General features: G+C 43.4%; 1 protein-coding gene and 1 long non-coding RNA gene across 2 annotated transcripts in view; one reads left to right on the forward strand and one right to left on the reverse strand.

Annotated features, from left to right (window-relative positions):
* Positions 1-1,921, reverse strand: part of TMEM106B (transmembrane protein 106B) — a 15,271-nt gene extending 13,350 nt beyond the window's left edge. Inside the window, exon 1 of the mRNA XM_064166894.1 lies at positions 1,720-1,921. The gene's annotated coding sequence lies outside the window, so the exon portion shown is untranslated. The remainder of the gene's footprint in view (positions 1-1,719) is intronic.
* On the forward strand, positions 361-23,978 carry LOC135187855 (uncharacterized). Its single transcript, XR_010307473.1, has 3 exons — positions 361-2,150; positions 12,036-12,190; positions 23,235-23,978. It is a non-coding gene; the product is annotated as an uncharacterized LOC135187855 (long non-coding RNA).
* The last annotated feature ends 1,935 nt before the right edge of the window (positions 23,979-25,913 follow it).

Raw genomic sequence — 25,913 nt, forward strand, 5'->3', positions numbered from 1 at the left:
AAGCTATGAAACTTGAGTCCTGCAGCTTAGGCAAGAGCTGTCAGTAATGGGACCGATCCCTAAGCTTTCAGACCTTTGTGCTGCTGTGCTGCACCTGTATTCAACTTACTCTGAGAGTAGGCTCGGGCTATGTCAACATTAACAACTAAGTAGCAAAGTAGTAGCAAATGTGTGCGAAGAATAGTTATAGAACATTCAACATCCAGCATGCTTTTGTGTGTTTATTTTATATTAGTTCTTGTCTAGACTCACACCACCAACTGCCAACTGAAATGCATGTTCTACTTTTAGCTTCTTGCAAAAGACAGTTCATGCACACCTAGATCACACGGGGGTCTGAACCAAACTGCAGCATGCAAGAACGACCTGAAACTTATTTCAAGAGCACACCTTTTATTAGATTAAAATACTAATGCAGATGTACCCTCCAACGCCAACCGTACCTGAACTTCAGTAATTAGAATTTAATAGCATTCTCCTGCTACCAGAGACTTAAGACATCTCAGTTCACAAGCAAGAAAACACACACCAGCCTTCAAGGGAAATGTTGTTCCTCCAATGTGCTTTCCCCACAACCATTGAACCTCTTTTCAGCTGACCAAAACTCACTAACCTCGTTCTTTTACCCAGCACTTACACACTGAACACTAGTTCTGGGAATATATCATCTCCAGGTGTGCCTCTAAGTCACCGACGTCACAAAACCTACTTCCTTAACGGCTGTGCTTTGATCCAGTACCTGCCTTGTAACCCATGTAGACAATTCAGCTTCCTTGGACTTGCCTGCAGATTTCTTGAATTCGGTCTGTTAGAAAAGGTTTAGTGAATAAAAATTGATTGTGCTGAGCAGCTTTTGTTTAAGACTGCACCCTTCAGCTTGCTATGGCACTGCAGCAAGACAGAACATAGATAAAACCCAAGCAATGTCTTAAGCACACAAAACTGCCACATCCTGAGTTACACCAAGGCTGGGGGGAAACCTTTTTGTTTGTAAACTCTGTGCAACTTGATAAACTAGACTGACATACTTCTTCAAAGAACTTCTGCGACATTCTCATCGCCTTATGCAAACGCGGAAAACTGAGGTTACAAATCTACTTTGCTTTTCAAAACAGCAGACTAGCTTTAAGCACATCCATGTTCTGCAGTATCAGCTGTGGCTTCAGCACGAACGCTGCAAGCTCCTCCAAAACAGACGAGGCGGCAAGATAAAGTGGTGACTCGGCAGCCACGGACTGGCCCGACACCGGCAAGCACCTCCAGGTCGCCTTTTACGACCCCTTTAGAACCACAACTCTCCGACACAGCCTGTTCATCAAGGCTGGAGCTGCCAGACACACGGGAGTCAGGAACCTCCCCAAGCCCTAGGGATCTTCTGGCCCGCCAGCCAGCGCAGCAGCTGCTCTCACAAACATGGCGAAGTTTGCAGCCGGTGGGAGCGGACCGAAGCTCGGCGAGCTTGGCCGCCGCCGGGCTGCCCCGAGAAGGGAGACTCTAGGGGAGAGCCGCGGGCAGCTGCCCCTAGGAGTAAGCGAGCCCTCGGCACGGGCCTGCTAGGGCCTCACCGAAGCCCACCAAACACCGTCACTGCCCCCCCAACGCCTGCCGCCCAGCTCCGCCAGGGCCGCGCTGCGGTAGGCCGCACTCGGCCTGGCTCCCGCACGGGCCCGCCGCCGCCGCCCCCCAGCTCCCCTCCGCCGCTGGAGCGGCGCTCCCCACCTGCGCCGCGGGCTCCGCGGGCCGGGCCGGGCCGAGCCGGGGGAGGGCAGGCAGCGCCGGGCCCAGGGGCAGCAGAGGCGAGAGCTCCAGGTGCAGCACAGCCACCGCTGCGCTGAACTCGGCTCCGCGGCTGCGCGGGGCGGCGGGGGCGGAGCCGCGGCGGGGCTGCTCCGCTCTGCTGCTGCTGCTCCGCTCTGCTGCTGGCGGCCGTGCGGGGGGCCGCTGTGTGAGGCCTTCTTGGCCCTCCCGGTGTGGGGCGTTCGGTCGCGGCGCTCCTTTTGGTGCACGAAGGCTCGGGAGTAACACAGAAACCACCACCTAAGCGTGAGGCGGTGACCGGGGAGAGCTGAGGAGTGCTCCTGGGCCCTAGAGGTAGAGGAAAGAGAGACTCTCCGCGGCTAAGGAGCCTCCCCAAGGTTCTCGTCGTCCTGGTGAGCAGGTCTCAGGAGGAGTGCCTGAGGGAACTGGCCTTGTTTAGTCTGGAGAAAAGCGGGAACCTCGCTCTCTACAGCTCCCTGCAGGGTTTTAGCTGGATGCTGCTTCCTTCTCCCAAGTGACAGGCGATAGGATGAAAAGAAATGGCTTCAAGTTGCACCAGGAGAGGTGTAGATTGGAAATTAGGGGAAAAGTATTTAGAGAAAGAGTGTTCAGGCATTGGAATGGGCTGCCCAGGCAGGTGGGGGAGTCGCCGTCCCTGGAAGTGTTCAAAAAAAGCCTGGCTGAGGCACTTAGTGCCATGCTCTGGTTGACTGGCCAGGGCTGGGTGCTAGGTTGGACTGGATGAGCTTGGAGCTCTCTTCCAACCTGGCTGGTTCTATGGCTCTATGATTCTATGACTGTATTGTATGTTCCTCTGTCAGCAGCTGTTTGCTGCTCTTCTGCAGCTGCGTGCTCCCTGCCCACATAAGCTCCACGTTGCGTTGCTCCCAGGCAGAAAGTGGGGGGTTTGCTTTCTGTGGCTTTGTGGTACCTTCACACCGTAATTGTGTTACTGGCTTGATAGCTCTGGTCAAAGTAACTCACCCGGCTGTGGCTGGGAGGAAACAAGGTGCTTGGGCAAGAAAAGCTGTGTCAGATCATCAAAAAGAGCATGGGAAATGAGACTTACTGCTGTGGTTCATTCGTGGCACATTATACAAGGTTGCCTGTGCACTGAATGTTTATTTAGGGCATGGGCACTGAGTGCCCTCAGCCAACCTGATCTTGAGTGTTTCCTGGGCTGGGGCTCGTACCACCATGTTTTATCCTGTGTGCTAATGCTGCTTTGAGGAGAACCCACTAAATACAAAGAATTCAAAATGCTGATTAAAAAATGCACTGTATTCATTTGATCTGTTTGGGATTTTTAGAGCCTGCAGTTTTGAAACAACCTTTTCCCTCACCCTGTATTTCAGAATTGGTATTCTATGGCCAATATTTTTAGACACCATCTAATACCTGAATATAATTTGTCACAGATCCTTTCTTAGCTGTGTATTTTCTGATGGTAGGGCCTGTGCATTGAGTTATTTTGCATGAATAAAACATAAACACTCTTTTATAACTGATGTGTTTTCTGATGTATTGCACAGCTTCTGATAAGAGTCATTCTTGCAACACTCCATGGTCTTCTGCAGTATATAGTTTCTCTTTGCTCATTGCGTGTGCACAAACCTTACATTCTGCATCAGCTGGCAAATGAATGAGATGATTATATTTTGTAAGAACATAATTTTTGTCCATTCCTTCGTAATTTTATTGCTGTATAAGAACTGTGCTCACTCGCTGCACTGCCTGCTTCCAGTGCTTTGGGGAAAATAGTCCCTGTTTCTCCTGTGTGCATATTCTCAGCTTTCTCTAGAAAAACAAAAAAAAACAACAAATCCCCCCAACTCCCCCAAAAAAATCACCCCAAAACCCAAACACCAAAAATACCTAACCAACCCCCCAAAATATATACCTGAATATTGATGGGGAACCCCCCCCAAATGGACAACAATGCACAGATGTCACCAAAGAATAACAAGTATCCTGAATGACCTCATGCTACACTTTGATGCTTTTGAATAGCTTACTTCAGAGCAAGGATTTTACAAATCATGTGCACAACCATTTGTCTTTACCTTACAGGAGCAGCTGTGGCTGCCTTCAGCTATGCATATGGACATAGAATAATATTCACTGAGCAGCCCCATTGATCTTGGACTAAATACAAGCAAGGAGATATCAGCTTTATTCTTTGCTTTCGGGGTGGCAGAGCACTGGAACTGGTTGCCTGGAAAGGCTGTGGAGCCTCTGTCTCTGGAGGCATTCAAAATCTACCTGCATGTGTTCCTATGTGATTTGCTTTGGGTGATTCTGCTTAAGCAGAGGGCTGGACTAGATGATCTTCAAGGCTGTGGGCAGCCTGATCTAGGGTGGTGTGTCCCTGCCCATGGCAGAGGGGTTGGACCTAGATGTTCCTTGTGGTCCCTTCCAACCCTGACTGATTCTATGATTCTGTCATCTTCAGAGGTCACACTCAACCCCCACCATTCTGTGATTCTGTGATGTTTTTCTACTGCATGGCTTGACTAGCTTTAATCAAACAGGCTGTATGCAAAGTTAAACCTATTATTGAGAGGCTCTTTAACTGGTATAGCACCCCAGGGGCAGACTTGAACAACTAATGGAACCTTTGGCCTTTTAGCATTCAAGTTTATTTAACTTTTAAAAAGAATACATTTAAACATCTATTTGGGAAAAGGAATGCCATATGTGTAAGCTACAGAAAATCTGGTTTCCTGCATGTGGAAAGCTGTGCAAGTGATGATGACTCAGTCTCTCACAGGCTTTGCTAACACAACAGAATTAGTATGCCACAATGCAAGAAATAGATGGTCCCTGCTATAAGAAATGGATGGTCCCTGCTATTGTCCCTGTCTCTCTCAGGCTATTGTAGCCTGAGAGAGAGGTTACTGATGTTTCACAAGGTTTAGCTTTCAAATTATTACAATTTTTACTTATTACTGAGTAGACCAGAGTCAGAAGCTTTGAAAGGGACCTAAACATTGGTAAGAGTCCTAGAAATGGAACACCTTGAATTCCCTCACCTTTCAGTAAGGTCTTCCATGTAATGGCTGTGGTTATTTTTCATTCATAGCCGCTCAAGCTGATTCTTTAGCTTTAATAGTTGATTAAATAAGCAAAATCTCTCTCCCCCTTCTTTCTCCCCCTTCTTTCTCCCCCTTCTTTCTCCCCCTTCTTTCTCCCCCTTCTTTCTCCCCCTTCTTTCTCCCCCTTCTTTCTCCCCCTTCTTTCTCCCCCTTCTTTCTCCCCCTTCTTTCTCCCCCTTCTTTCTCCCCCTTCTTTCTCCCCCTTCTTTCTCCCCCTTCTTTCTCCCCCTTCTTTCTCCCCCTTCTTTCTCCCCCTTCTTTCTCCCCCTTCTTTCTCCCCCTTCTTTCTCCCCCTTCTTTCTCCCCCTTCTTTCTCCCCCTTCTTTCTCCCCCTTCTTTCTCCCTCTTCTTTCTCCCCTCCGTTTTTTAATCTGTCCAGCTCATAGATTTTTTTTAAATTGGAAAACTGTGTTCTAAAAACCCAGCAGCAAAGTTTGTGAAGACAAATGAATCTAAATAAATCTGTTTCAGGTGGCTATTCAAAGGTTATACTTGCAAGTGCACTTTTTTCCCTCAGACAAAAAAAATAATAGGGATTTTTGCTGTGCTTTGAGAGACAATGTTCATGTTTCTGTTGTATAAGTTCTACAGAATTCTAATGGGGACATAGAGAAGAGATGAAATTAGAAATTAGTATTTTAAATCATCATCAGAAAAATAATTTGCCATGGAAAAGATTAGCATATAATTGCATTGTGATTATCTGAACGAGTATAATCTGTTATGTCTGATTTTTTTGTCCACTTTTGCACTTCTTTGAATTAGGATCTCATTAAAGTGTTTTTCATCACTGTCAGGGCAACTGTGTCAAAATATTTTATTGCAAATTGAATCAACTCATTACTGTCTAGTCTCTGACTGCAAAAGTAGTGTGGTCTAAGGGGACTTTTTACAAAGAGTGTGTTTCTAGCAGTCAGTACTCAATGATTATCTGTTAATTCATGTAGCACACAACAGAATTTTTGTTATTTTTAAAGCAGACAATTCCATTACAACCAAGAGCAATGCCACATTAAAAAAGAGTAATACCAGATGAAATTATCCTTCTTTGTTCTATAACTCAGAAGAGAGCTTCTGTTGTTAGATGGCACTGTAGAGTTTTGAAGAATATAGGCTTAGTTGCTTGATGATTAGATTAACTTCCCTTCCTCCCTCCCTCCCTCCCTCCCTCCCTCCCTCCCTCCCTCCCTCCCTCCCTCCCTCCCTCCCTCCCTCCCTCCCTCCCTCCCTCCCTCCCTCCCTCCCTCCCTCCCTCCCTCCCTCCCTCCCTCCCTCCCTCCCCCCCTCCCTCCCTCCCTCCCTTCCTCCCTCCCTCCCTTCCTCCCTCCCTTCCTCCCTCCCTTCCTCCCTTCCTTCCTCCCTTCCTTCCTCCCTTCCTTCCTCCCTTCCTTCCTCCCTTCCTTCCTCCCTTCCTCCCTCCCTTCCTCCCTCCCTTCCTCCCTCCCTTCCTTCCTCCCTTCCTTCCTCCCTTCCTTCCTTCCTTCCTTCCTTCCTTCCTTCCTTCCTTCCTTCCTTCCTTCCTTCCTTCCTTCCTTCCTTCCTTCCCTTCCTTCCTTCCTTCCTTCCTTCCTTCCTTCCTTCCTTCCTTCCTTCCTTCCTTCCTTCCTTCCTTCCTTCCTTCCTTCCTTCCTTCCTTCCTTCCTTCCTTCCTTCCTTCCTTCCTTCCTTCCTTCCTTCCTTCCTTCCTTCCTTCCTTCCTTCCTTCCTTCCTTCCTTCCTTCCTTCCTTCCTTCCTTCCTTCCTTCCTTCCTTCCTTCCTTCCTTCCTTCCTTCCTTCCTTCCTTCCTTCCTTCCTTCCTTCCTTCCTTCCTTCCTTCCTTCCTTCCTTCCTTCCTTCCTTCCTTCCTTCCTTCCTTCCTTCCTTCCTTCCTTCCTTCCTTCCTTCCTTCCTTCCTTCCTTCCTTCCTTCCTTCCTTCCTTCCTTCCTTCCTTCCTTCCTTCCTTCCTTCCTTCCTTCCTTCCTTCCTTCCTTCCTTCCTTCCTTCCTTCCTTCCTTCCTTCCTTCCTTCCTTCCTTCCTTCCTTCCTTCCTTCCTTCCTTCCTTCCTTCCTTCCTTCCTTCCTTCCCTTTCCTCCCAATGAACAATGCTTATTTCAAAAGCTCTGTAGTGTTCACAGATCTTTGATTCTTGGTAGAGGCTGTTACCATTTATAATAGATTGTTGCTCTGCTGCTCTAGGTTTAGATTTCACAATTAATCTCTAGATTTTCCTTCCCTTTTCTGAGAAGTGGGTACCAGAAATAATATGCATTTATTGCTAAATAGATTACAGAATTCCTCTTTTATCTCTCATCTGCAGATGTTAGCCTCACAGAGCTTTGGTTGACCATACCTGTTGCCCCAGTAAGGAATCCAGCAACAGGATTATAGATCTGCAGTTTAAGGATAAAGCAATGATCATTATTACTAAAGAAATTTAACTGTGCATTTCCCTTTCTAGCTGTGTAGGGTGTTAGATGCACTCCTATAATCTCGTCACACTCAGTTTCCCATGCCTGTGCATATCCCAAATAGTGCCACTGAAACTGAGAAACAGTCTAAAAGAAGCAGAAATAATTTGAAGCCAGCTGTGAATGGAAAAAACATCCATATAACATTTGTATAATCTCAAAGGAAATGTTTAGGAGTGGTAAAAATGCCCCTTTGGTGAATTACAAATAATTCAACTGATAGCTAACTTGTTAGAAATTCAAAGCAGAGCTGTGGTACAGGTAGCCTGAAATGCAATAAATGCATATTATTTCTGGTACAGGTAGCCTGAAATTCAAAGGAAAATGTGCAATCACATTTATGCTCTTGCACAAAGCAAACAGTGTGGTGGATAAACATCATCATCAATTGCCCAGAGTTAGACCTTGAGAAAACTAAAAGTAGATATGAACGTGTTCGAAAAGCCTATAAAATTACTGCTTATGTTTCCTGACTAATGGTAAAGAAGAAATGCTCTTTGTAAGACAGCTTTTTGTAACTGAGGAGTTCACAGCTTGTTTTGAAAGCGTGAACATTTCACTGCCGAAACACAGGCACTGAAATCTGTGTTTCTGAGAATGTTTATCTGCCAAGTAGAGTGTTTGGACATCTCTGTGAGCGGGTGTGAAGAGCAAGAATGTTTTACTGGAGTTGAACATATGGAAAAGACCTGAGTTATGTTTTCCCAGGCTGCCACTTTGATTTGATTTCATTTCATTTAGTGTTCCGTGAGAAGAATGTTGTTCTCCAGGGAGAGTGTTGCCAATGTGAGGGTGGGTGGAATGTAAAGATAGCTAGTTGATGAGGATACTTAGCCAACAGCTAGGCACCTTAAAAAACAAGGACAAGAGGCAAGAGAAGTAAAAATTAAACACTGATACTGCAAGCACAAAGGAACAGGAGGCAATGAGATGGTAACAAATACTGGGGCCTTTGGGATGCTGACTGGGCCACTGAAGGATGCCCTTAAAGGGGTTCAAACTAGAATATCATCACTGATAAGAAAGAGATAAGATTATCATAGAACTCATGGGGAAATAGAGAGGAGAAAAAAGAAGCCAGCTGTATGTGAGATAAGCTTCTCTAGCTAAGCCTTGGGCTTGACTGGCTCAGTGTAGCCCATCTTGAAATCTTTCTGTAGAATAACTGAAGCTAACGTGCAAGAACTCAGAATGCCTATGTGAAGTGTAGGTGTGTTTGCAGGAGCCCTATTCATATCTTGCTGCAGCACATTGATTTAATATCTTATTTGAAGTCCACATCTTGGATCTCTGGGAATGACATAGCTTTTGCCATCAATATGATCAAGACGAGAAGTTGCTTTTCTATCTTCATTTTTATTCTCAAATGTGCACTTTTGACACTTGATTTGTGATAGCTGACACCTCAAAGCTGATATATGGCTCAAGAGTTAAGCAGCCCAGGGCCAGACAGAATGAGCTAGATATAATGTCTCAAACATACAATACTCTCTGACATCAAATGTGAAAATCATCAGCCTGTGTATAGTGCCATGCAGCAAAAAAATACTAAAATGAAGTGGAAAATTACTTGAGTTTTGACTCAGATGAAGTTAAGCTTTTAAACTACCTGATACATATTTTTCACCCCTTTTCCTTTTCTTTTTCAAGGATATAGAAACCAGAATTATATTTCTGTATTTCATATCCACTCTTGTGGCCCTATTACAAAAGAAAAGAAAGGAGAGAACTAAGCTACAAAGGAGGAGGTCTTTCTTTTCTATATTTCATTTCAAAATGGTAGTTGAAATGAAGGTAGAATTTACCACTATATTTTAGGGAGGAGGAGAACTGAAGATGCTGCACCTTGATTAGCCAAACATATGTCTGTTTCAAATCAATTTGCTATAATTCAGTAGTTGTCATGATGACAAGAAACATGTTTGGTGTATGTTGAAAATATCCAGAAGATAACTGAAGGTTTATGGTCACTATTATTTGATGGTGATTATAACTGCTCCAGTAGTGGTCAAACTGGAATTTGGATGAGAATGGGCTGCCTTCCTCCAATAAAACAAAAAAATGGATCAGAAGTTATAGGTAATGTATATAGAGCTAACATATAATGGACACTAAAAATGTGCAGAGTACAAGGCTTAGAAGAAAAGACAAACACATTATTTTAGGCTTTGCTGTGTGATCTGCAAAATATGTTTTGAGAATAGCCACACTCAATCTGAAGAGTGGCAGATCTGAGAGCATGGGAAAGGCTGTTTCAACTTCCTTGGATTAGGAAATTTGTAATAATGTGTGAAAATGATTCCCAGGCAGCCAGAAGGATAGAAGGTAGCCATGTTTCATAGAATAAGAGTAGTTTGAGTTGGGAGGGACCTTTAAAGGACAATGCTCCTGCAGTGAGCAGGGTCGTCTTTGACTAGATTAGGTTGAGAGCCCATGCCAACCTAACCATGAATGTTCCCAGGGATGGGCTGTTTCTTCCTTATATCTAGTAAATGCCTACCCAATTTTAGTTTTAGAGTGTTACCTCTTGTCCTATCGCAATGAGTCCTGCTAAGGAGGTTGTTCCTGTCTTTCTTATAGGTCCCCTTTAAGTATTGAAAGGCTGCAGTAAGGTCTTCCTACAGTTTTCACTTCTCCAGGCTGGTTGTAACCATGTACAAGACATTGCATTTGCCCTTGTTGAACCTCATGGGCCCAATTTCTGAGCTTGTTCAAGCCACACTGTCCCTCAGGTGTGTCAACAGCACCACTCAGTGTGGTGTTACCTGCAAACTTGCTGTGGGTGCACTCGATCTTGCTGTCTGTGCCATGATGAAGATGTTACACAGCACTGGTCCCAAGACAGATCCCTGAGGGACACTACTTGACACTGATTTCCATCTAGACATTAACCCTAATTCTGGTAATTAGCTGCCTTGTGCATCAGGGATCAGAAGAAATATCACATGCCCTTATTCATCAAAAAGAATCAATAAGGAAGCTGCAGCAGAAAGAGACAGACACTGCATGGTTTGGTTCATTTAAGAGTGTTTAAATGGGGATCAAAACTTATCACAGTGTCAGGAAAAGGCTTGCTTTGGTTCAGCAGGGCAGCTCTTTCCCATCTTGACCTACCCAAGAGAAGCAGTGTTGTTTGGGTCACTACAGCCTAGGTCAGGAAACTGGGCTGTTTTATCATAGAATCATAGAATGGTTTTAGGTTGGAAGCGACCTCAAAGCTCATCCAGTTCCAACCCCCTGCCATAGGCAGGGACACCTCCCACTAGAACAGGTTGCTCAAGACCCCATCCAACCTAGCCTTGAACACCTCCAGGGAGGGAGCAGCCACAATCTCCCTGGGCAACCTGTTTCAGTGTCTCACCACCCTCACTGGAAAGAACTCTCTCCTAACATCTAGTTTAAATCTACTCTCTGCCAGTTTAAACCCGTTACTTCTCATCCTGTCATTACAAGACCTTGTAAATAGTCCCTCCACTGCCTTTCTGTAGGCCTCCTTCAGATACTGGAAGGCCACCATAAGGTCTCCTCAAAGCCTTCTCCAGGCTGAAGAGCCTCTACTCTTGTAGCCTGTCCTCATAGCAGAAGTGCTCTAGCCCTCTGATCATCTTCATGGCCTCCTCTGGACTCTCTCTAACAGTATTGGGGGTTCCAGAACGATCCCATTGGAATGGTACCATCTCACTGCAGCTTATTACCTTGCAGTGGGAAGAACACAATCACAGTTTAAAATAGCTAGTAGAGTATCTACTGAAAGGTTCAGCTCTGCAGCTGAGTGGCAGGTGTCTGCTTTCAGTTTATTTTGTTACATTTCTGAATTTCATTGAGGCTAATGAAGGAGGGCAGGTGCTGAGTTCCCAAAGAGCATAGTTTGGAATTCGTGTAGAACAGTGTTGACTGGTATGTGGTGAGCACCAGGAATCCACCCCTCAGAGCTGCAGCAGGTGCTGCTCAAGGGGTCTTCTTGGCTCTGGAGGTGAAGTGCATTGCAAAATCCAAGGAGCCTTTTTGATCTGGCTGATATTCTAGGCACTTTTTAAATTCAAAGTTGAGCTTTGCTTTAAAGATCTGAAGCACACAGGGGGAGAGTCAGAGCACAATCTGAAGTTTGTTTTCAAAACTTGGATATATTAAACAGGATACAAAGCCAAGTCACCTTTTTGGCCTTTATGGTTTGCATATATGGATTTTGAATAATGAAAAGTCTATAGACATATATTTTCTGTAAGAGTTTGGTCCTTCCCCTTTGCATTCACTAACTGCCACCTGCCCTATGTAAGTGCAGGCTAAGCAATTAGCACAGGAGTTCTGCCGCCTGGGGTTAGAGCAACTTCAGCAGAGGGAGAATCCCCAGGTAGTGCTGTAGCTGAGTATCCTGTTGGTGGTGTCAGTCTGCACTTGTGAATCTTGTAGCTCAGTGTTTTGGTGACTTCTACTTAATAATACCTCAGATTTGACTTAGATGCAGAATTGATCTTTTATTCTTTCTGCAGACTTTTAAGGCTATATTCTTTGACTGTCTAGCCATGAGCTGTTTAAACCTCATTATGTTTGCTTTTGGATAACAAAATGTAAAGTAAACTGGGTCAGGTGGGTAAAGATAACACTTCATGTCACTGCCTGCTTATGGCTTTGGACAACATTTCAAAGGCTGCTAGCAATTGTAAATCAATGTATGTCAATTAAATGTACATGTGGCTGCCAGTTCAAATTTGTTCTGTATTTATTTACTCAGGTTTGACTGCTACTACTTATTTCACCTTTTGTCAACTACAAGCAGCATGAACCGAACAATGAAGAATGATGCAAATGTAATGATCCTATTGATTGAACTGGAGATTCATTCCTGGAGAGAGACTGAATGTGCCTACTGAAACAGAAGCTACATAGGTAATGGGCTTAGATGTGTTAAACATTGGGTGAAACTCTCATAGAACAGTACTGGCCTCCCAAGAATGTCTAAATAACAGCTCTTGTTACAAGCGGTACACTTGAGGGAACATCAAGTTGCATCATAATGGTCTCCACATCTCGGAACAGTTCAGAAATCCCCAAGGGATTTCACTTAAAAAATACTGAAAAGAGTTTGCAGCCCTGTTTTAACTCATCCTTATGAAGATACAGCCCCTTCATTCTTAGCCCTCACCAGCTGAATGGCTAGGTTTCCTGTGGCTTGATTTCTGCCCTGCCTGTGATCCTACACTGCAAGAGCACGGTAAATGTACGGAGCTGTCAAGACCAGCACTATTTCCCTGTAGGAGCAAATGGGGAATTGATACTGCCTGAACTCATTGTCTGCTGGCTGCATCTGCATTACCTGTATAAATTGTTATTCTTAAAAAGTGGCTAACTGAGCACAGAATCATAGACTTGTCAGGGCTGGAAGAGACCTGAGAGATCATCTAGTTCCAACCCCTCTGCCGTGGGCAGGGACACCTCACACTAGATCAGGTCGCTTAGAGCCACATCCAGCCTGGCTCTAAAGACCTCCAGGGATGAGGCTTCCACCACCTCCCTGGGTGACCTGCTCCAGTGTTTCACAACCCTCATGGTGAAGAACTTCCTAACATCCAATCTGAATCTCCCCACTTCTAGTTTTGCTCCATTCCCTCTAGTCTTATCACTTCCTGACATCCTGAGAAGTCCCTCAGCTGCTTTCCTGTAGGCTGATTTCAGATACTGGAAGGCCACAATAAGGTCTCTTTGGAGCCTTCTCTTCTCCAGACTAACAACCCCAACTCCCTCAGTCTGTCTCCATAGGGAAGGTGCTACAGACCTCTGATCCTCCTCATAGACCTTCTCTGAACATGTTTCAGCACATCTAGTTCTTGTAATAGTGGCTCTAGAGCTGGACACAGTACTCTAGGTGAGGTCTCACCAGAGTGGAGCAGAGGGGGAGAATTACCTCCCTCAACCTGCTGGCCAGCATCCATTTATCTACAATAATGTGGCCATTTCAGGATTTTGTTTTATTTCAAGCAGTTCTCTAGACAACTGCATAGCTACAGTAAGTTGCCATCTGTGTGATATTATCATGGTTAAGTTAAAATGTGTGATGAGAACTTTGGCTCATACTTTTAAAATGCTCTTTCCACTTACACTTCTGAGATGTGTGAAGCACAGTTTCCCTGTTAACTCAATGGCCAGTACACATGAAATCTTCTCTTCCCAATGGAAAAAAAAGGTTGCTTAAAACCTGATTCACTCAACCATATTCAGTGCTGTCTTTGAAAATGTATTTTTAGACTTGTAAGTTTTCCAAGCTTAGTAGGTGACTGCCAGTTCTGGTGCCCCAGGCTGCTACCCAGCTCACAATGCTAAATCAGTTTGAGTCCTCATCCTTCACCTGTCCCCGTGCTGGGACAACAGCTTTGACATCATTAAGAGGGTTGTCTTCATCTTTCAATATTCACCCTCAATTTCCCCACAACTTTTTGTAAGCCCTGGTTCTGTCCATTTATTCAAATGAAGTAATTCCATCATGCTTACAATAACAGTCTTTCCAGAGTGTAAAATAACTGAAGATAACAGGAGGTCTGGAGACAGTAACCAAAGCCAGTCACAGCCCCAGGATAGCTGGGCAGGGCGGTGGGGATGCAGAAAGGTGAAGCCCAGGTTAGTATGCCAGCTAGTGGGTCAGAGGCATTCCCACAGCCTGTCAGGAAGAGTTCTCTTTGTGGCACTAGCTGCATTGTCTCTCAGTTGGTCTGGTCCCATGGTAAGGGATATGCTCAGAACCCTGCCACCTTGGGATGAGGGCTTTTAGAGAAGAATATAACAGTTCAGATTGTACCTGAGGATCTGTATATAGAGGAAGAGGTTTATTAGAGTGCATCAGTTCTATCAGGGCATTATCAGAGAGTTCTGCAGTGTTCTTCCCAATGCATGTGATTTCAGTGGGTTTATTGGCTGAGTGCAAATTCAGCTCTTGTCTGCTTTGCAGTTCACCTCAGATATTCTTTCAGAAAGTGGGCTCCCAAAGAGTCCCACTATATCTGTAAGCAGCCCTCTGTCATATAGCCAGGTTCATATTGTACAGTGTCTGATCTAGTAAATTCTACTGGAGTTCTTTTGAGATTATCATTGAGATGGCTTTGCTCATGTCTTCAGAGCAGTTAATTGCAGCCCAGCCATACTGCTGCAGAATTGAAGCTATTCTGTGTTCCAGGTCAGGGTGCACAGCTGGGCACTCACTCACATTTATGCTGCATATTTCAAAGTTCCTCATTTCCTGCCTGTATGATTCTGACTCATACTAGGCCACACATGACTCAGTGCTTTTTCTTTGCTTAAGTGAAATAAAAGAGCAATAAAAGAGGTAGAGCTGCAGTCAATATTGAGTCTTTTAGGGGAAGGTCTCATTTCTGGTAAATATTTTTGCCTCCTCATTCTGCTTTCATGCCATACTGCCATTTCTTTGTCACTTGCTTATAATTTACAGCCCTATAAAGTTACTTAATCCGTAGCAATTTATCTTCAAACTGAGATTATCAAAGCATCAGGCATATAAATTAACTTTTACCTATGGCCATGCACCATGAGGACAGGAAGCATAAATCATGTTTTGATAATAAAGCCCTTGCTCAGCAATTTCTGAACAGTTCACTAGATCAGATACAATAATAATAGTTGTATCTTAACTCTTTAAGTTTCATCTCTGTTTAATATTATTTGTAATTTCCCAGGGTATCCAGTTGCTTGGATTCATTATTATTTGCAGTTCCTACTAATGATCTCCCAAATTAACTCTTGGCATCAAATATTCATTTATACCATGACTATGCTACTAGCTGGCAAGTCAGTCTTCTAGTGAAGAAAACAGTTCAGCAGATAAGAGATGGAGAGCAGAGAGATGAAATAAGCTCCACCAGGCAGTTGCCACCAGAGATCTTTTTAATTTTGCTTGACAGGGCATGAGACAACAAGATATCACACTGCCAAGCTTAATTACAACACTCAGTAAAGGTGTTGGGAAGATACGGTTCAAGTTTGCTGATATTAACTATGCAAATAATGAGAGGCTGCTCACATGAAAGAGCCCTTGTCAAAAAAAGGCATTTCAAAACATCTGTTTGCATCACTAAAGGGATTCACAGATTCATAGAATGGTTTAGTGTCCTGAACAGTCTGAAGCCTGCCTTTCAGAAGTCCATGGTAGTGGTCTTACTGACCCTCCCTCCTTACTTCACCAAGAAGTGAGAATTCTGTCATTTCATGGTCACTAAGACCAAGACAGCCTCCAACCACCTCATTACCCACCAGTCCTTCTTTGATTGTAAACAGTAGGTCTCGGGAGGCATCTCCCTTGTGCCTGGAAGCTCTCTTCCACACACTTCAGGACCCTCTTAGATTGTTTCTTCTCTGCTGCTACCAGATGTCTGGTAAATTGAAGTCCCCCATGACAACAGGGCCTGCCAATCTGGAGACTTCTGCCAGTCCCTGGTGGAATGCCTCAGCAGTCTCCTCATCCTCGTTGGGTGGTCTGTAACAGACTGCCAACAGGATATCTGCCTTGTTGGTCTTTCCTCTAACCCTTACCCTCTGTGTCAGAGCTTGTGCAGAACTCAGCATCACACAGCAGAACTGCACTCTCCTGCAATTCTCTGCCTTCACCATGAGTCAAGGAACTAAAAGCCTGTTACTGGCCTGAAATGCCAGGGCTTTTCCATATCCCCAAACACTTGAAAGGACACAAAACATGAAGGACACAAGTGCAAACAGGATTTTACGTAATTTTATGCTCAGTTTATTTAGTATGCTAGATTTTGTATGCTGGATTTTTAAGGGTTGTCATTAGGGTTTTTCTAAGGGTTGTTGATAGGGAGTTTTTGGTTAGACTTTCAAGGCTTGTCAGGCTCTTTTGGTTAGGTGTTTTGAGTTTGTTAGATTTTTTTGTTAGGTGCTTTGTTATTTAGATAGTTTAGGTTTGTTAGCTTTTTGAGGTTAGACTTTTGATGTTTGTTAGGGGGTTTTGTTCAAAGTTTTAGTTTTGTTAAGGCTTTTTGTTATTTTTTTTATGTTTGTTAGGGATTTTTGTTTTGAGTTTTTGTGATTGTTAGGTTTGTAATGTTGGTTAGGCTTTTAATGTCGGTTAGATTTGTTTGGTTGGGATGTGAGGGCAATCTGGCTGCAACATCTGTCACCCCATTTGTCTGATCTGGCTGGCTAGAGAGGTGTCCCCTTCCTCCCTCACCACTCCATGTGCATCCCTCCTGAAGGGTATACGGTCAAGAGTATACGGTAGCTGCACTGCCCTGTTACAACCTCCAAACAGCTCAAGGTCTATTTATTGGTTACATTTTTTGGGTTGGTTTTGGTTAAGAGTTTTTTGGGTTGGTTTGGTTAAATTGTTTCAGTTTAGTTAGGTTGTTTTGGTAGAATTTAATGTAATGTTAGCTAGGTTTTCCAAGTGAGGTCTCTTGGTTAGATTTATTTAGGTCAGTTGATTTTTCTGTTAGTTTTTTTTAGGTTAGTTAGGGGTTTTGTTAGATTTTTAAGTTTGTTAGGGTGTTTTTAGTTATATTTTTCAGGTCTGTTTAGGTTTTTTAGATTTTTTTTTGTTAATTTTTTTTTTACATGTGTTATGTTTTTTTAGGCTAGATTTCTTTTAGGTTAAGTTTGTTAGGGTTGTTTTAAATTTGTTAGTTACTTTTAAAGTTTGGTGTGGGTTTTTATATTAGGTTATTTTAAACCTGTTTCAGTGATAAATGCTCCTTTAAGTTTTAGGTTGTTTAGATTTTTTTGTTAGATTTTTTAAAGTGTGTTATATTTTTTAGGCTAGATTTATTTTGGGTTAAGTTTGTTAGAGTTGTCTTAAGTTTGTTAGGGTTATTTTAAGTTTGGTGTGGTTTTTTATATTAGGTTATTTTAAACCTGTTTCAGTTTTCAATGCTGCTGTAAGCACTAACACAGTGCCTGGACAAGGCAAGAGCAGAGCTTGATTTTTTATCACTGTTAGGTTTGTAATGTTGGTTAGTTTTTAAAATGTTGGTTAGATTTGTTTGGTTAGGATGTGAGGGCAATCTGGCTGCAACATCTGTCACCCCATTTGTCTGATCTGGCTGGCTAGAGAGGTGTCCCCTTCCTCCCTCACCACTCCATGTGCATCCCTCCTGAAGGGTATATGGTCAAGAGTATATGGTAGCTGCGCTGCCCTGCTACAACCTCCAAACAGCTCAGGGTCTATTTATTGGTTACATTTTTTGGGTTGGTTTTGGTTAAGAGTTTTTTGGGTTGGTTTGGTTAAATTGTTTCAGTTTAGTTAGGTTGTTTTGGTAGAATTTAATGTAATGTTAGCTAGGTTTTCCAAGTGAGGTCTCTTGGTTAGATTTATTTAGGTCAGTTGATTTTTCTGTTAGTTTTTTTTAGGTTAGTTAGGGGTTTTGTTAGATTTTTAAGTTTGTTAGGGTGTTTTTAGTTATATTTTTCAGGTCTGTTTAGGTTTTTTAGATTTTTTTGGTTAGATTTTTTTTACATGTGTTATGTTTTTTTAGGCTAGATTTCTTTTAGGTTAAGTTTGTTAGGGTTGTTTTAAATTTGTTAGTTATTTTTAAAGTTTGGTGTGGGTTTTTATATTAGGTTATTTTAAACCTGTTTCAGTGATAAATGCTCCTTTAAGTTTTAGGTTGTTTAGGGTTAGGGTTAGATTTTTTAAAGTGTGTTATATTTTTTAGGCTAGATTTATTTGGGGTTATATTTGTTAGGGTTTTTTTAAGTTTGTTAGGGTTATTTTAAGTTTGTTGTGTTTTTTTATATTAGGTTATTTTAAACCTGTTTCAGTTTTCAGTGCTGCTGTCAGCACTAACACAGTGCCCGGGCAAGGCAGGAGCAGAGCTTGATTTTTTATCACTGTTAGGTTTGTAATGTTGGTTAGTTTTTAAAACATTGGTTAGATTTGTTTGGTTGGGATGTGAGGGCGATCTGGCTGCAACATCTGTCACCCCATTTGTCTGATCTGGCTGGCTAGAGAGGTGTCCCCTTCCTCCCTCACCACTCCATGTGCATCCCTCCTGAAGGGTATACGGTCAAGAGTATACGGTAGCTGTGCTGCCCTGCTACAACCTCCAAACAGCTCAAGGTCTATTTATTGGTTACATTTTTCGGGTTGGTTTTGGTTAAGAGTTTTTAGGTTTGGTTTTGTTTTGTTAGATATTTTTAGTTTGGTTAGGGTTTTTTAGTAGAATTTAATGTAATGCTAGGTTTTCCAAGTGAGGTGGCCTTGGTTAGATTTAGGTCAGTTAGATTTTTATGTTATTTTTTTAGGTTAGTTAGGGGATTTGTTAGATTTTTGTTAGGGTGTTTTGGTTCTATTTTTCAGGTCTGTTAAATGTTTTAGGTTTTTTGGATGTTGTTGTTAGATTTTTTGGTGTATGTTATATTTTTTAGGCTAGATTTATTTTAGGTTATGTTTGTTAGGGTTGTTTTAAGTTTGTTAGGGTTATTTTAAGTTTGTTGTGTTTTTTTATATTAGGTTATTTTAAACCTGTTTCAGTTTTCAATGCTCCTGTAAGCACTAACACAGTGCTTGGGCAAGGCAGGAGCAGAGCCTGCGCCTGCTGCAAGATTGCCCTGGGCGAGAGAGTCAAGGGCATGAATGGTGCTTTAGAGGTGCCAAAGCGGCAGCAAGAACCTAGCCAAAAGAGCCTGCAGAAGCCCTGACAAGGGGCTGTGATCAATGCTACAGAGCCAGAATCAAATCCGGGAGCCTACAAAGATTTCTGGTCCTGCCTATGCAGCCTGAGAGCCACATTTGTGCAGCATGAGCAGAGGCACCTGGCCAGAATGGCCCAAAAGAGGCCTGGGCAAGGAGCTGTGCTCAGCGCTGCACAGGAAGGCAAAAAACCCCCGGGGACACTTAAGAGTCCCTTGTGAGGGAAAAAAAGCCTTCCTCCCTCTTCCTGGGGCATGAGCAGCAGGCAGTAGCCCGGCCCGAAGGGAGCGGAGGAGCCCTACCAAGTGGTCATGCTCAATGCTGCAGAGGAAGGCAAAAAACCCCCAGGGCTCAGTGCCAGTGCCCCGGGGGAAAAAATTCCTTCCTGACCCCAGTGCTGGCGATCGGCTACTCCCTGAGCATTGCGGCATGACCTGCTGCCTCCTCCCACAGGCTTCTCATGCCTCCAGGAGATGCCCAAGCCCTCTGCTCCCTCCAGCTAGAGCCATTATCTCAGGGGCTTCCCGGAGCGGCTACATGTCCCTGGCCTGCTAGGCTCTGGGGACAGGAATCCTTCCCGTGCCTGGCAGGACACCTTTGGGTGCTCCAAAGCACTGGGACCCCTCCAACATCTCTACCAACCCATTGCTTACAACTACTGCTGCCGCTGCCTCTGCAGGGGATGGCGATGGTGAGCGCTGCAGGCTGCCTGAAGAACATCTTCTCTTCATCTTGCCTTTGCTATGCAGCTGAAGAAGCCTCAGGCACCTGCAGGAGCTGGTGGCTGTCCTCATCTGCAGCAGCCTGCTCTAGCTTTGCTCTTCCTCTCTCAGCCCTCCCCAAGGCATTGCAGCAGCTCCTCAAAGCCTTGCTCTGGGATGTGCACAGGCTGCCCCTGGGCCAGGTCTGGCAGCAGGCACCGCAGGACGCTCCCTTTTAAAGCCTCCCCGACGCCGGCAGCGCCGTTGCCAGGTGCCGGCTCTGTGACATCAGGGCCACAGGGCCCCGCCCGGCACTGTGCCCCTCACCGCCCCCTGCCCAGCGTCCTGCCGAGGAAGCCTTCGGGGGGCAGGCAGCAGGAGCCAGCAGCTGGCACAGCAGAAGCCCTGCTCAAGCACCTGCAAAAGAGATCTCCAGAGCCAGTCTGGGGAGGTCTCTGCTGCTGGAAGCTCTCCTGTGTCATTCCAGTTTTCAAGAGGGCTGTGAGGGGAGATGCAGGGAAATAAAGAGCTGTTGCTGCTCTGCCCTCAGACCTGGAGAAACTCTGCAGAATCTCCTGCTGGGTGCTCTAGAGAGGCATTTAAGGAGCAAGTCGGTCACCAGTCATAGAAGCATCCAGGCTGGAAAAGACCTCTGAGGTCATCAAGTGCAGCCATTTCACCCACTGCACCACGTCCCCAAGCATGTATGTCCAGTAAAGGAAAATGGCTAATTTCAGGTTAGGTTTTAGCCCATTCCTGTGGGTTTTATTTGGTATTTTATTTAGATGAAACCATAACTCAAACTAATCGCCACAAAATTTTATACTGATGGACTTCTGAAGGTTTCTTACTGGAATAAATCACTTCAATGTTGCAAACTCTATCTTAGATCATTGTGACCTGTCTGTCCCTGAGAGTGTAAAACCAGAACAGCTTGAAGGAGGATAAACCCATCCTCTGAAATTCCAGAGCTGACATGCAGTGGAAGGGATGCATTATGCATTTCTCAAGTTAATTTCTATGTTCCACTGGATGAATTCCTGACCCTCTGTAAACCAAGGGACCAATCTCCAACAGAGTACAGAAGAACCAGAGCTTCACTGACTTTTTGGTGACTTTCCCCAGTCTTTTCAAATGCTTTTTTCCCCTTTCTTTTTCTTCCTCCTCCTCTTGTTAATACTGTTCTTCCCCATGCCTTTTCTTCACTAACTTCTTCCTGTACAGAAGCTCATAATTAGTGCTATCATTATGTGTCCAGTTTGGGAATCCCCAATTAAAGAGAGATTCCAGGGATCTGTGGAAGAAAGTCCAATGGAGAGCTGTGAGGATAATTGCAGGACTGGAATATCTCTCATATGAAGAAAGACTGAGTGACCTGGGGCTATTTAGTCTTGAGAAGGGATCTTATTAATGTCTATAAATATCTGAGGGGTAGGTGTCAGGATGAAGATGCCAGGTTCTTTTTTGGTGGTATCCAGTGATAGGACAAGGAACAACAGGTACAAGCTAGAACACAGGAGCTTCCACCTCAACATGCAGGGGCACTTTTGCTTTGAGGGCTACACAGGACTGGGACAGGCTGTCCAGAGAGGTTGTGGAGTCTTCTTCTCTGAAGACTTTCATATACCCTCCTGGATGCATTCCTGCGTGACCTGCCCTAGGTCATCCTGCTTTAGCAGGGTGCTTGGACTCAATGATCTCTGGAGGGCCCTCCCAACCCCTAACATTCTGTGATTATTATCATCACTATTTTTATTACTTAGAATATTTGTGGTGCTTTATGAACTTTCTTTAAATGTATTGCCATCCAAGGGGAAAAAAAACCCACTTGTATCAGCAGACATACTCAATATCTGATATATCAGAAACACTGTGCCTGAAACAACACCATGTAAACAATCTGTTCCGTGCTTCTGTTACTGCGTTACTCTATTGTGCTATTTTGTACTTCTTTACTGGGACCCTGCTGGCCAGATTCCAAGGCACAGCGTGGTGAAGAGTCAGTAATGATGTTGAGGAGCAGCCAGGCAGCTGAGCCCTCAAAATAACAAATGATTTCTGTAAACTCAGTCTACAGGGAAGCTAAACCAAACTCTTTGGTTCCTCAGTTGGTGGTTTGTGTAATGTGTCTGCCTCACAAGGGGTAGTGATATTTTCCAATACAATCAGCATAAAGCTGTGAAAATGTACAAAGTGTGAAAGAAGAAAACCACAAGCTCCAACTCAAACCCAAATCACAAATTATTGTGTGATTAAGACATGAGACTTATTTCTGCACCTAGGAAAGATGCACATGCATCATCTGACCTTTTTTCCATTGCAGCATGACTCATGTGACACAGATCATCTGAGTTCATCTCTGTCAGTTCTGAGTTTATTCTTTTTTGTGCTGTTGTTGTTACAAATTCATGAGTTTTTAACTCATCCTGCTCTGAACAGACAAACATAAACTGTAACATCACTTCTCTATTGAGAAGCAAAGAAAATTCAAAATCATAGATACAATCATTCAATAATTAACATCAGTAAAGTGCCACCAACTGAAAAACACATTTAACACTAATATATCAACTGGAAAGGGTGAAGAGAACAGCACTGAGAGTGTTGACAGTTAGATGAGAAACAACTAAGCAGAGTAGGAGACCTCTGCCTCAGAAAGAGAAGATAGATGGGTAGTTGTCTTGGTTCTAGTCTAAATTTCCCAGAGACTCAAATACAGTTCATAGAACCAGTAACAATTTATAGGATACCTTTCCCTCTCCCTCTTTTTTTTTTTTTTTTTCTTAGAAAAGGAATTAGATGTAGAGAGAAAAAAGTAAAATAATACAGTAAATTAAATAAAAAGTAAAAAAGTAAATTAAATAAAAGGTAAAATAATAAAATAAATAGTCTCACTTTGATTTGTAAGTTAAAAGAGAAAACTTTAATGATAAATAAGTGATATTTGAGGTAGGGGAGTTACAAAAAGGTATAGGGAAGGGAAAGCAAGATAAAAAATATATCTGTACATAACCAGGTTGATGGCAATGGGTTTTGTCCACCCTCATGGACTGATGGCCATGTGGAAAAACAAAAAACAGCAGGAAGAGGAGGGTGATGCTAGCAGGCAGGGAGGCAGAGCAAGAGAAAATGAAAGAGGAAGTTCCTCTGTTTTTCTAGGGGGCTAGAGAGGACATGGGAGTGGGCTAAACACTACACTTGGAGTAAGGTTAAGGCTCACCCCAGGGAGGAGTCAGGAGGACCTGGGGTCAGAGTCAAGACCACTCCCCAGGAGAGTTAACCCTTTACAGTAATAGAGGTATATAAGTGGCATGGTAATGACAAATAGGAAGAGATGATTGTCAAATATAACTAAGAAATTAAATTACCAAGTGACAAAATAGAAGTTTTTCACCACAAAGTAGAAATTGCTCTGAGGAATTAATTAGCATAGATTTTTTGGGGTGACAAAAGTTTACACAGCTACTAAAGCACTTCACCAAAATCATAGAAGAAAAACCCATCAAGAGTTATTTACATGGAGTAACTTTACAGTGGGATTTCAGAAGGATGGGTTGTCCTGACTCTCTCCCTTCTCTTTTAGGTTGTCCTGACTCTCTGCCCTCAGGTACAGATGTGTTGCAGTGGTCTAAGACAGCACTGAAAACCTCAAAGTGATTTATTTCAGTGAGAAGCCTTTAAAGAATTACATCACTGCCAAATTTCACAGCCTGTAGTCTGCTTTACAAGCTGTTTACAAATCCACTTTTTCTGGTTGGGGAAATCCTTTGCTGCAGGACTCTGGAAAATAGGTGGGTGTACCGGGGAATTGCCACCATATGTTCTACCTTTTGATCTCTCTTCAGCCACTGTCAAGGACAGGCTATGGATTGAATGAACCTGATCCCATACAGTTGGGATGTTTTTCAACACTCACATGGCTGTATCACATACAGGTTGGGTACATGTAAAGGAAGAAGTCACTGACAGAAACTATGAGTGTATCTGAGCAGCTCTAGATGAGGTGCTCATGTAAAACCAGTCAAATCACACCTAACACCTTTGATTTTGAAGATTCTTCTTTCAAGTACTTTTAAAATAGAGCTAAAATTCTAAGAAAAGGATTTTTTTTTGTTTAGTTGTTTTTTTTAATGCTCTACTGGATAGTCTTAAAAAAATCTGGGGTTGTCTCTGTAGCAGATGAGAACACAACAAACAATATAAAGAACAGTGTAAATGTGTATGACTTGGAAGAAATATATCCATGACAAAGTTACAGCTTTATATCTCTTTAAAGAGCTGTGTAAGAGGTGAAGTTCTTTTTAAGAATCATTCTTTCATTTTTTTTGGGGGGGGGACACCACATTGCTGTAAGTTGTGCCATATGCAGAGGGAAAGAACAAGAACTAAAATCTGGCAGTGACGCTGCTGCTTTAGCACTAACAAGGCACAAGTACCTCTGGTTCACCCATAGGTTGTAATAGGTATGATCCAGCTGACTTTCTGTAAGTTATACAAGCAGAGCAGTTGCAGCAGAATATGCTGTAGTCTCCTGAGGGTCATTTCTGCAGACTTCTATCTGTTCATGTACATACAGATGTGGTGACAAAATGACCCTTTTGCTCCTGTGGCTCACACAGAGCAATGCAATCTGTTTAGTGCTATAATGGACATTAATCATTATTCATACCTCTGTGTGAAGTTTTCATTTGTTGGTCGAGCTGACTTTGATGAGAAGCATCATTATCACAGCCTCCATGAGTTAATGAAATGGTGAATGCTGCTGTCACCTACTGGAAAGGAAAGCAGGGTGGTGAATGAAGCATTGAAACTGGCATTGAGCAATTCTCTTTTGAAAATGTAGCTTTTCTAATCATAAAATTATTTATAGTTTTATACATTATTCTCTGTTACAAAAGGAAGAATTTACACCCTCTGATTTTAAAACATAAAGATGTCCTCCACACTTCATCCACAGAGCAGGGACAGTGCACTGGCAGACTGCTGACATGCAGCCAGACACAGTCTCATCAGTGCTTCTCCACTAGGGATCAGATGTCTCACACAAACAGATGAATGGATAGTTCCATTCTTACCTTCCTTCCATTTCCGATGATCCTGCCAAGGCTGTCAGCCTGACACCGCAAATGCTTACCCATGTACTCATCTGCACCAATCTGGGATGTTCCCATGAATACAAGGCCAAGACTAGAAAGCCTTTGAGTCAGCGATGCTGCTCATGTGCTTAAAACTGTGCAGACATCTGCAAGGTCAAGGCCCAGGGAAGCAATTACTAAAGATGGTTTTGTGAGGTACATCTCTGTCTGGTGGGACCTGGCCTGAGACCAACAACTCACTCTACACTGGTCAGTGAGTGTAATTTCATATTAACTATTAGACAGCCTTGGTCTGAACTGAGCTGGAAGTAATGAAATGGAGTTTGACCTCTAAAGGGGCCTATTTCTCTTTCCTGACGTTTGATAATATCTAAGTTTTTTATAAACACATTTGAAATTAAATTGAAAGTCATTGTGGAGCTACTATGCCTTTATTATATATCAGCATGAAGCACAAAGACAAACTAGGTGAATATTTGAGTATTTTCATGGTGTCAGTGAAATTTGTTCTTCTCTAGTGTGAGTTAGTATGTCCTTTTTTCACTCCATAGATTTTTCACCGTTCTGAGAGATGTTTTCATGTTGTCTTATCTCAGACCAGTCTCCCTCATGCATGAAGTATAAGTGATGTTAGATTTAAAGGGCTATTTTGTGCATTTGGGTGGCCTTTCATTCCTGAATGCCAAATAAGTGTCTTCTATGCTCCAGTTTACTCCTTTGAGAGCAGACAATATTTTAAAAGTATAATTTAACTAAATGAGAACATTTTCACTAGAACCCCCTCACTAAATGAGCAGAGAGCCTAATTAGCTGTTAACCCCCCTTGGGTACAAGACTGCCTGCAGAAGATGGCTTAGATCACAGGTGTAAGCCCGTGGGTGATTTATCTCTCTCCTCCCACCCCTCCCCTTCCCAGACTGGTTATTTTACCTTTACATGCTGATGGATTGCCAGCTTCTGAGCCGTGATGGATTTTATATGGCAGGGTGGGTGACAGTGAAGCAGATGTGTGAGGACAAAGACTGTTTTGTTGATGCTTGCTTTTGATGGCAACAATTTAGGCATGGGGTAATTTGGCAGTTTTGCAAGTTGCATTAGACTTAGGCAAGCAGTCTGGGGAGGGAGTAGAAAAGTTATCATGATCAAAGCCTTGGTGTCTCTGTGAA

Source organism: Pogoniulus pusillus, chromosome 28 (genome assembly GCF_015220805.1).
Source record: "Pogoniulus pusillus isolate bPogPus1 chromosome 28, bPogPus1.pri, whole genome shotgun sequence".
Classification (NCBI taxonomy): domain Eukaryota; kingdom Metazoa; phylum Chordata; class Aves; order Piciformes; family Lybiidae; genus Pogoniulus; species Pogoniulus pusillus.